Consider the following 13,684-nt stretch of genomic DNA (forward strand, 5'->3'; position numbering starts at 1 on the left):
TACCGTGTTAGAAAACTACTTACGCTTGACAGTATCCTATACCTCTATAAGGCAACCATTCGCCCATGTATGGAGTATTGTTGTCACATTTGGGCTGGTGCATCTGTTGCTTGTCTCTCGCTCCTGGACAGGGTTCAAAAGAGAGTCACCAACCTGATAGGTCCTGAACTGTCATCTAGGCTTCAGCCTCTGTCCCATCGACGAGATGTTGCATTCCTCTGCCTGTTCTACAAGTACTTTATGGTGAATGCTCTGACGAACTGCAAACACTTGTACCTCCCCGACGTAACTACCCCCGATAAACCTGACAACTACTAAGTCTCATCCCTTTACAGTATAGATCCCTAGGTGCAAGAAAGCCTTTTACTCAAATAGTTTCTTCCTCAGAACTGCGGGTCTTTGGAACTCCCTCCCGGTATTCTGCTTTTCCAACTGCAATGATATGCAGAAGTTCAAGTGTAATGTTAACAAACATCTTTCTACTCATCTCCCTTCATAATGACCCCGCTAATTAAGTCCCTGTTAATAGCCCGCTGCTTCAAAGTGGCACTGTGCCTTGTTTGGGGTGAAAATTGAATAATAAAAAAATAATATATATATATATATATATATATATATTGAATTGAAAAATAACACGTCCTTGACGTAGTTCAAAAACAGCCTACAGAAAATGGACTCTGATTTATGAAAGTATGATAGGTTATGAAAAGGAAAGGTTTTAAAGCGATAGCTTCGAATTTGGGGGTACCAAAACTAAAGCAAAATATGATGAAAGTAAAAATAAAATACATAAACCTTTAATTTATTATACGATACCTGTTCACATTGAAACACTTATCACTATATTCTGTGGATCTACATTAAAAAAAACCTTGTTAAATTTTGTGACATATTTCTAATCTATGGAGGTCAGGCGCGAACGAACACTCCAGAAATTTATTATACCATATTTCTTCAAACTGAGACATAATCAAAGTATACTTACGCAGATAGATATGAAAATCTTTATTAAAGTTTTTGCTTTGTTCCAGTTTATTGACGTCAGGCGCGAACGCAGGTGCAACAATTTTATTATACCATCCCTGTTTAAGTAAACACAACCTTTCAAAGTATTATTATGTACATCTATATCAAAAACACTTGTAAACGTTTTTTTTTAAATTTTTTATTTTTATTTTCCACAGTTTGTGGACCAGGCGTGTATTTAGACTCCACAATGTTAATGAATCATCATTATGCCAGATCAAACGTACGCATTCATGTGTCTCGATACATCTTCTATGATTATATGTGATCAGTTTTTTTATAATAGTCAAGCATATAGGAGCCTATTTGTGAACAGACATACACAGAGACGTTCAGGTTTATATATATATATATATATATATATACATATATATATTGTGCGTGTGTGTGTTTGTGTGTGTGCGTGTGTTAGGCTATATAAGCTGTTCTGACCGACAATTAAAATATGTCCATTGATAATTTCCAGGTTAATAGAGCAAAAATAATGTTTAAGGTTATGTTTTTTCTATCATGGAATTTGGGTAAAAATAGAAGTTATATAAATTCATAGTCTGTTATTAAAAAAAATAGTCTATTCACGTATTGGGAAAGTTCAGAATTATGGTACTATTATTTTTCTAAATCCTCAATTCGCCTTTTACAGTGGTTGAGCGCTTGAGACTAGAAATCACCAACTACTACTTTAGCACGATACATACTTCTATGTAAACTAAACACAGACAGCTATCGGACTTGCGGTCAATGCTGAGATAAAGGCCTGATTAGAGGTACATAATACAATTAAATTCATCATACAGAAAGTCGCTGTCTCATACTCGGACCTACTGAGTATCTTAGATAATTTAAATTCACTATCAACTAAAATTAAACAATCCAAAACTGTAAACAAAAATAAACGTTTAGTATATGGCGCAAATAACTAAGAACAACTGGAATACAAATACTAACATAAATACTAACTGATAAATGATTTTTAAAAAAAAACTCGAACATGGGAACAATCGTTTTACAATAAAATGGATAACCACTGTAAATAAAGTGAAAATAACAACAGAACAAAAATTATTATGTGCAAAATACGAAAAGAATTATATAAGTAAAATAAATTAAATATTACCAAAATATTTGTTACTGAGTGATATATAATTGATATAAAGTGTCAGAAATCGACTTTTGATTAAAAAAATCTAAAGACCACGTAGCTAAATATGCAATAACATAATTCAGTAAGTGTGTTTGTGTTTGTTGGTGTGTGTGTGTATTACATCTATCTTTTCATCGTAGTAGTAATAAAAATGTGTTAGCCGCTAAGCTATTATACCATTGATAATAATCTAAGCATCGTTACCATCTTACTCGTGTGAAGAGTAAATTTAGTGAAATGTAGAAATGATTTGTTTTTTTTCTTTTACGACAATGTTTTGAAGGGTCAATTTGTTTGCACTTTAATAGTTATACGAAATAATTGAGCTATAAGTACCTGCATATAAATGTATGATTGATTGATAGATTTTTTTAATGTAATACGTAATGAAGCACGTATATAAGACATTGGTGCTACATTAAATTATAAACATATGATATAACAGATATTTGATCCAAGTTATTTCAATATATTTACTTGATTTAATACATCAATGCCTTTGACATACAATATATATATATATAAATATATATATATATATATATATATATATATATATATATATATATATATATACACTAACAGTTCATCCTGGCTTTACTCGGCCCCTATGTACTCTTCATAACTTGCCCTTCCGGTGAATACACTTTATGTTAGATTTTTAAATGTTTAGACCAACTTTGTCTGATATATTTCGTAGTGACTGCATTTTTTTTTACATTTGGACCCAATTCGGACCCCTAAATATTTATTTTTTTTCTTAAATGAAAATACAAAGTATTAACCCTCTCCACATTAACTACATCTTAAATTTCAAGTATTTAGTGCCAAAATTGGCGGAAAGAATTTCCTAAATCTGCAAAGATTTACTCTTTCAATGTTACATTTTGACAGACAAATTTTTGTCCCAGTATTAATTAAAATCCTTGCCGCATGTCTGAATACCCGTTATGTATGACTTTAAAATATTTAGATCCACAATTAACTGAATAGTTTGTGTACACGGCAAACGTCAAGTCTTTTGTGACTTTTAGCCTTGGCACATCAAATTTTCAACCGAAATCGATTAAAAGGTCGCCCTATCTCTGAATACGATTTATGTAAAATTTTAAATATTTAGATCGGAAATTAGCTAAGTAATAAGGTAGAGAGGGCAGACGTAGATTTATTTTTAAATTGCCCTCAATTTTGACATTTATATTTTGGGAATCATATCAAATTATGAAGTTAGATCTAGGTCCAAGTAAGCTACGTTTAAATTGTTAAGTGCTTAAGCCGAAAATTGCCCGACGAAGTTAAAAGAGTTGTCAAAGGTAAAATCGTTGCACATTGACCCTTTGACACAATTTTTTTAGCCAAAATCGATTAAAATGATTTCCCAAATCACAATAATTCTTATGTCAAATCTCGAGAATCTAGACCGAAAATTGAAAGAGTTATTTGGCAGAGAAATGTACACACACACACCCACCCACACACACAAACACACACCAACACACCGACCGACATTTTCACTTGTATTGATATATATGTATATATATATATATATATATATATATATATATATATATATATATATATATGTGTGTGCGTGTGTGTGTGTTTGTGTGGCCACTAAAAACTTACGACTGAGGGAACAAAAATTAACAAACGTAGTTTCATATTAAAGCGCCATCTTACCCCCGAAGAATATCGAAGAATTGGCCCAAAACCTTACATTTTTCACCCTGAAATCAACAATATTCTAGAGGGGGGACTACAAAAACCGTCCTCTCATGACGAGATCGGTTGTACGCATGCGTCAGATGACGTCATGACCCGATTTAGTTTAAATAGTTGAAGAACTGACTAAATTTCATGTACGTCGTGTTAAAGCAGTTGTTTAGAGCGTTTTAGGTTCGAATCGTGGTGTCAGATGTCTTCTTTTTTTTTCGATTGTTTAACTTTAAATATTGAACCAGTGTTATTTAAGCCATTTTTCACGTAACGTTCGTTTTTCTGGTTTTTTCTTTTTACTTCGCTTATTCTTTGGTTTTCATTAACACCCCCACCGAATACACACACCTAAGAACACACGGATACCACCCGATTTTTTAAAATTTTAATATCGTAATAGGCTTATTTAAGGCATTTTTCACGTGTTTTTTTTTTGTTTTAACGTTCGTTTTTCTGTTTTATTTTTGGTTTTTGTTTTTCAGGTTTTACATTTAACGTTCCTTTGCCTTACGTTAGTTTTTCGGTTTTCTTTTTTTTACTTCTCTTTTTCTTAGGTTTTCATTAACAACAACATCCAAACACTCGGGCAACGCCGGGACCACCTCAACTAAGCAGGGTTTTGTAACGTTCGTTTTTCTTTTTTTTTTTTTTTACTTCGCTTATTCTTAGGTTTTCATTAACACCCCCGCCCCCGACCGACCCCCACACCGAAAAACACCCGGGCAACGCCGTGCAACTCTCGCTAGTCTATAATAAAATAAACAGGTGCTAGGTAACATAACATTGAACATATTGTCCGACAATAACCATGGTACAGACAGTAAGCCTTAGCTCTTTATCATACAAACACCTAAAAACATAGTTGCCAACATTCTAATTTAGTGGTATTTTAGTCAAAATCACGAAAATGATTCATATGGGTACAAACAAAAAAAAATACTAAAAATATCTAAAAAATACTAAAAATATCGTTTTTATCATATATATATATATATATATATATGTGTGTGTGTGTGTGTGTGTCTGTGTGTGTGTATAAAACGGTCCCCTACTCTAATTAGGCCTCGTTTCTTAGTTTTTACTCCGAATGAAATTAAACTTTGGTCTTAACTAGTATAATATAGTCAAAACATCACATCAAAACACTAGGGTCTTTGGCCTTTTTTTCTCCGTTGACTGTTAAATATTCAGAAAAGCAAATGAATGTACTCGGTTTCTTGTTGTCATCCTGTATATATATATATATATATATATATATATATATATATATATATATATATATATATATATATATATATATATATATGTGTGTGTGTGTGTGTGTGTGTGGCTGGGGGTAGATATGTGAGTATATATATATATATATATATATGGGTATATATATATGTGTATATATATATATATATATATATATATATGCGCGTGTATATATGTCTGTGAATATATGGGTATATATATAAATATATACATATATATGGCACTATTTGTGTATATATGAGTATATATATATGTATATATATATGTACATGTATGTATATGCATATATACAAATAAATAATCATAAGTGCATATATATATATAGATTGATATGTGTATTGATTTCAGTATATATATATATATATATATATATATATATATATATATATATATATGCATGTATGTATGTATGTGAGATCATGCCATATGCCACTGGTACCATGTAACCAGTACTACCTACATGCCTCATGGTCGGGTCACCGGCGACAAACTGGTACCCCACCGGATTTATTTGGTGAGGAGTGTGGCTACTCTCCCTTGAGGATTAAAATCAAGACCTTCCAATGTGCGAATGAACCCTTTTCCGGGGCCATCGGCATACTAGCCCATTGTGTGTTTGTGTTTATGTATGTGTGTGTTGAGGTGGAGAGGACTCCTGTAAGCCCTGGTGAAGTCAACATTTCTAGGAGAAGCAAATCTCTGATTTAAACCACCATGAAGCGGGAGACCAGTAACAGCATTAAGCTGGTCTGCAGTTTTACTTGTTGCTGGTTATGTTGCTCTTGGTTGTTGCAGGATCTCAACATTTTGAACCGAGAGAGAGACTTAGCTGTCATACAAAGCTTAGACTCTATAACATCATCTTTGTAATGATTGTCCCTCCAGCATATGTCTATAAAAGTGGACCTGGGGCGACGGAAATGTGTGACGTGTGGAGCCGTGAAATGCTGGAATCAGGTAATAATTGATCTCAATGACAATATTCAGTTTCATGCCTGCTTGATCGTGTGAATTCACAGGTAGGACTTAAAACAACAAACTATTTTGGGGATCATGGGATTAAGTGTCTGAGGGAGTGGCACTCGTCTTACAAGGCATTGCAATCATCATCGTATCTACGTATATATGTATATACATGTATATATATATGTATACATATATGTGTATGTATACATATTTTTATATATGTATATGCATATATATGAATATATATGTATATATATGTATACATATTATACTTATACATATATATGTGTATATATATGTATATATGTGTATATAAGTCAATATACATGTTTATGTATGCAGATATGTAAAGATATGTAATATATATGTGTATATATGTATATGTGTATATATATGTATACATATATATGTATACGTATATATAAATATGTATATGAATATAACTATAACGCTATATATATGTATATATGTGTGTGTTTATATATGTATATATTTATGTATATATATATGTGTATATATGTATATACTTGTATATATCTATGTATATATATATGTGTATATGTATATAGGTATATGCTTATATATGTATATATTTACATGTGTACATATGATTATAGATAGATGAATATGTATATAAAAATGTTTATATATATTTATTTATTTATATATGTTTATATAGGAACAGTTTCAGGGACTCTACAAAGAATAATTTGAAGGTCTTACACATCGACATCGCCATATGGTAAGAACTTACTCTGCAAAGGTGGAATTGGCGAAAATTTTCACCTGAAAGTTGTGACGTTCTAGGTAAAATAAAGCAGACCCACAACAATGTTAAGCGAGATCTTCGCAAAGGTTTAATTGATCGTCAATCCTATTAAGTCGAAAAAAACTCCTGATCAGGTAAACTTTGCACCTATTATTCCGAACTAAACGATCTGTGCACCATGCAGCAATGTTTGCAAGTCTACTGCTCGTGTTAGAAGACATGTGATTGATCATAGGGATACACTTAAACCTCCAGGTTCAGTTAATTCGATGGAAATTGCTTAATTTGTATGTACCATCTGCTTCAAGGTGTGCAAATCTGCGGAAGGAGTGCAGTGTCATCAGAAATGGCATGGGCGAGAGATTGGGAGAACTCAATGTGACGGCGATCATCTGGAAAATGCAGCCATCATCATATATATATATATATACATATATATATATACACATATATATATATATATATATATATATATATATATAATTTATTACGGCACTATATATACATATTTACAAGTCGTTCCAGTGGTTTCATTGCGCTGAATCAACAATAAAATGTTTTAAAATGTCAGCGCAAATTCACCATTGTTTACATTGTTTCAGTTTTTCAATGTCGCTGATGAATGTTCCCTGACTCTTTCCAACATCTTATTGTTGATTCAGCGCAATGAAAACACTGGCACAACATTGAAATATGTATATATAATGTCGTAATAAATATTGTATCTTCAGTTCTCACATCCACGATCGAGCACTTATTTGTATCTGTTTATATACTAATATATGTATATATACATATATACTAATGTATATATCTACTAATGTATATATACTAATATATATATATATATATATGTATAGACTAATATATATATATATATTAATATATATGTATGTATACTAATATGTGTCTATATATATATATATACTAATATATACATATATAATAATATTAATATTTAGTAATATATATACACACTAATATATATGTATATATACTGATATATATATATATATATATACTATCAATATATACTAATATGCATGTATAGATAATATATATACTAATATGCATATATATATTCTAATATGCATACATATACTAATATATACATATATACTAATGCACATATTTGCTATTATAGATACATACTAATATATAATATATACTAATACATATACTAATACATATATATATATATACTATATATATACTAATATATATACTAATATATATACTAATACATATATATATATACTAATATATATATATATATATACATATACTAATATATATATACATATATATATATACTAATATATATATATATATATATATATATATATATATATATATATGTCTACGTGTGTGTTCATGTATTCCCTTAGAGTGTGAATCAAATATAAGAAGTGCTTACTCTGTTTAGTATTTCTCATCATAAGAGAAAAGAATGTGCGAAGTAACATCAAAGATATGCTACGTCACGCCATACTTGCATTAAGAGCGAAATAAAATATTAAGGCTTCGTAGGGACCTAAATAGATCTCTGTGATATAAAAGGGGTAGAACTTTTATACCCCAGAAGTCAATTCAGTGATTTGCAATGCTAGAGTAAAGAGTTATTACTTACCCTACAACGTTGTGGATTTTATTCCATTTACTGAATAAATGAAGAAATTATAAGTTTAAACTAATCTTAATATCGTCATTTTCGTTTTTCATTGATTACTTGTATATGTTTATATACATATATTATTAAATATACATATACTGTTCCGATATCACCCCCAAAATTTATATATATATATATATATATATGTGTGTGTGTGTTTGTGTGTGTGTGTGTGTCTGCCTGTCTGTGTGCACGCACATCTTTATATAAGCATACATATTTTTCTCTCCATAAATGTATATATTACGATATTGACAAAATCATATTACTGCGGTAGAATTAGTAGACATATATTAATCCGTGACTAAACGCTTATTTATGTGTAACTCACTTGACAAACTATATTTTGTCTCCCTCCCATCTTTGTTTCATTAAAAATTGCTTGTGAGTTGTATTCTTTAGTCTCACATCATATCCTTTATTGTTTTACATTATTCTTTTTAAATTTATTTTTATACATGTATTTTATACACATTTATACAATTCTCTATATACATGCGTGTATGCGTACAAACATAATTACACATTAACTTATTAAACCTTTGCTAATGATCAATAATCCCCTCACATATTTTAACTTCTTTCCAAATTTAAAACAAATTAAGTCAAATCATCGTCTTTACTTAATAATATTCTTGTCATCGGAACATTGCCCTCAACTGACTTATATTTATCTGTTCTAAAAACAGATTTCGAAAAAAAAATCTTTGTTAGCCCACTTTCTCTCTCATTACTCGCTACCTCCCTCAACTATGCCTATCTCAGTTTCTCCTTCCTTTATTTATCATCTTCATATTTTTTTCTTTTTCTTCTCTGTTCTTATCTCTCTTTTTGATTTTTCCCTCTTTTTACAACCCCATTTCTAAATTTTATTTGCATCTCAACTTTAATTTTTAATTTGCCTTATCTGTTACGTTTTTCTACAGAAACTGAACTTCACTTCCCCTATCATACGATTATTTTTCAGGAAGCTGTACTTTATCATTGCCATTTATAGTTCTGTTTTCTTATAGATTACAAATACATTTTCAATAGGCCCATTTGTGATACGCCATGCCCTTGATGTTTCCGTTATTTTCATTGGATGTTAACCAGGGCTGTTTTCGTCCTTTTCCCCGTTGCTGATTTTTTTTTTCTCATTGAATTCCTAACTAACTATTAACGAATGCAAACATTATTATTTCATGTTGGATTTTCTTCAAATGATTAACCTATCAAAGTGTATATATATATATATATATATATATATATATATATATATATATATATATATATATATATATATATTGTGTGTGTGCAGAAAGTTGTTAGATGAGACAAATCATTAGTACCGTCTGTTTCAAGCCCGATAATAAGGACCGATTAAGGTATCCTTATCAAGCTCTCTTCAGCCAATATTCGTCTATTTTATAACCGGAAGTGTGAAATATATATATGCCTCGCGAGTTCACGTTTAAATCTCGTTTTGTTAAATCCCCACCCCGCGTTTATTTATCGGATGATGATGATTTCATTAACTTTAATTTATAATTATTTAAATTTAAAATCCAATTTCGAAAAAAAATTATCCTATATAAATCGATTTTAATTTGAACCCAAATTGATTTAAAAATCTAATTTTTCTCATGTATAAAAAACATGAAAATGTACATTTTTATATTGGTATCGGTTAAACACTTAAAATTTCGTTTAATTATATTGAATTACGTTTAAAAATTTCTAAAATACGTCCAATTTTTTTAAAATGTTAATCTTTCGTTTAATTATATCGAATAACGTTTAAAAATTTCGAAATGCGTTTAAAAATTTTATAAAATTTTTATGAAAAACTAAATCTTTCAAGGTTTGGGGAAGTGAGTATTTATCTATCCTAAGTGATTTTCCTAGTATATTAACATTATTATATTTTTCTATAGTTTTAAATTTGAAATAGATAATAGATAACATATATAAATTATAATTTTCAAAAATTTATATATAATCCATTAATTTAAAATCTATAATATAATTACAATTAAAATCCAAGTTTACCGACTAATCCTTTTAGTATTACAATTTTCTTCCTATTACATACATACATATGTATATAATATATATATATATATATATCAACATCTAAGTTTTGTTCTTTTCATTGATCCAGTTTATTAAGAGCCCCTTCCTTCTGTGTATGCAATTTTTCAAAGCTTCCCTCCTCACATTTAAACATTTTATTTTTGGTTCATGAATTGCCCTGAGGATGTTATATTTTTCTGCATTACAGAGGAAGCATTGACTTAATTCCGGGGCGTATGCTGGTTTGTGCTCTATTTTCTCCATTTTATGGAAACATGTGTATTTGTTTCTTTAAGCTCCCACACCCGGGTAGCTAATGTTGTATTCATCCTTGTTTTAGCCCTAAAGGATCTCATATTGCGTAAGTATCTTTGTTTAAATTGGCCTTTTGTCATACCTATATATATTTCCGGTATATTTGTGGATTGGTCCGTTATTGTGGCCTCATAAACAAGGGATTCAGCTTTACAATTTCCCTCCAATGGACAGCTATTTTTGGTCCTGCAAGAGCAGCCTGCGTTATCTATATTTTTTTGCTTCCTTGGAATATATATATATATATATATATATATATATATATATATATATATATATATATATATTAAATTCGAAGTACAACAGAATTATAATAGTTTAAAAGCGAAGTGGGGCATTTTTTTTAACCTTATAAAAAAAGATCGACTATAATGTAAAAAGAAACAGGACCGACTAAAAGTAAGAAATATAAATTGAAAAGGAAGAACATCGACTAAAAGGGGGAGAAAGAGAAAAGAAAAGGGGAACGGGGTACCAAACTTGAAGTACTTTTCGCCGACTTCAGAAGTAAATGTCGGAATGAAGAAATGTTGGCATGAAGTAATTTCTATGAGGGGAACAAAAAACACCGCGTAGAAATTAACCTGATGGCGCCAGTTTAAAAACGTTCCATCTGTTTTCAAAGAACAGGACTGCAACAGTTTATTGTAAGGGCCTCCAAGAATCCGAGATGTTGAACACACCTAGCCCTGTGCAAAATAGAGAACCACTCCGGTGTGTACTCACTCGCACATTCATTTGAACTGGTCAGGTGATCACCGATCGCGGTAGCAGAAACACGTGATCGTGCAGAGGAGTCTAACCGACCTTGTCGTATATATAAAGGGACATGTTGGGAAATTCTGACCTCAACTCTGTGACTCGTTCTGACCACGTAGTCAGCTCCACACACACACACCCACACACACACACACATACACACGCACACAAACACAGACACACACACACATACATATATATATATATATATATATATATATATATATATATATATATTGCAAACATCTTCCCTCTGATCAGAAGAATTCCATTTTTACAACACTCCATGAAATAAGCGTATTTTTTATATTTGTCTACTCCATTTCGGATAATTAATACTTTTTATACACAGGTATGTGATGTTTTATTTTGTTTTTGTAAAGGTAAATACACTCTTAATAACAAGGTGTGTATATATATATATTTATATATATATATATACATATACATATATATATATATATATATATATATATATATATATATATATATGCGCGCCTCTCTGTGTGTATGTATATATGTATATGTAAGCAGGATATTATGTTGTTCTGCCAATAAAATGTGAGTGATAATAATGATGTCTCTTCAATTATAGCCGCTATATTTATATAAACTCGCATAAAGTTTTTTTTTTCTGATAAGATCTAGGTATAATATTTCGTCCTTACTTTCTAGAAATAAAACACCATGTTTATGGTTTCCAGTAATAGGAAAATAATAATGTTTATTGATATTTCATAAGCAAATATATAGGCTTCCACTTAATGGAATATTGATTACAAATACGGGAATAATGATTAGCACTTAAATCACACGACAAAAACTGAAATATATTCCTGATATTTCTTTTAAGACCAGGGAACTGTGCCATGAATACCCTATTTAGAGAATCAGGAGATGTCAACGCACACACACACATGCATGCATATATATATATATATATATATATATATATATATATATAAATATATATATATATACATATATATAATGTGGTAAGTAACGCGTATGCACAATGCATATACTATATATAAAGATATGAATATATATACATACACACACCCATATATATATATATGTATATATATATATATATATATATATATATATATATATATATATACGTAATAATATAGATAAATAAAAAATGTGTGTCAGAGTATTTCAGGTTTTCACTCTTGAAAAGTAATTACATACATATAGCGACACACGCACAGAGAATACATACGTCCTCCCATATATATATATATATATATATATATATATATATATATATATATATATATATATAGATATATAAGTAAATTTTTGGTACATCAAAATGGAAGGAGAAATTTCAGAGGAAACATAATTTTATTTAAATACCAAAAAAAAAAACAAAAAAAAACGGGCAGGTGAAATTATTAAAATTTACTTAAGGCCTTATCGTCTGACCCTCTAAGAGGAAACATCAAAATCATTAATTAAAAACTAAGAAACGACTGAGGAAAGAAGGGAATTTGGTCTCAGTTGGAAGACCAGTGAGAAAAAAAATCTCACTGTTCAGGTGTTTGTTTTTTTTTTTTTCTCACTGGTCTTCCAACTGAAACCAAATTCCCTTCTTTCCTCATTCGTTTCTTAGTTTTTAATTAATCATTCTGACGTTTCCTCTTAGAGGGTCAGACGATAAGGCCTTAAGGAAATTTTAATAATTTCACCTACCCGTTTTTTTTTTTTGTTTTTTTTTTTGGTATTTAAATTAAATATACAGTGATGATCATATTTATTGGCACGGTAAAATAAAAGTTAAATTTTGTCTAATAAATTCTAAAAAAGGGATTTAATTAAAGAAAATAACAAAGTATATTATGTATTTTTAACTGGCCTTTCCGATGCAGCAATCGGATTTTAGAAAAAATAAATAACAAAGGAACAACAAACATAATTGTAAAAAAAACTTGTTCAAAATTATTGGCACGATTTATTTAATAATCAATTGTATAGCCTTTGGCCTTGATTACCTTCC

Source organism: Euprymna scolopes, chromosome 4, assembly GCF_053919585.1.
Source record: "Euprymna scolopes isolate OS-2025 chromosome 4, ASM5391958v1, whole genome shotgun sequence".
NCBI classification, from domain to species: Eukaryota; Metazoa; Mollusca; class Cephalopoda; order Sepiida; family Sepiolidae; genus Euprymna; species Euprymna scolopes.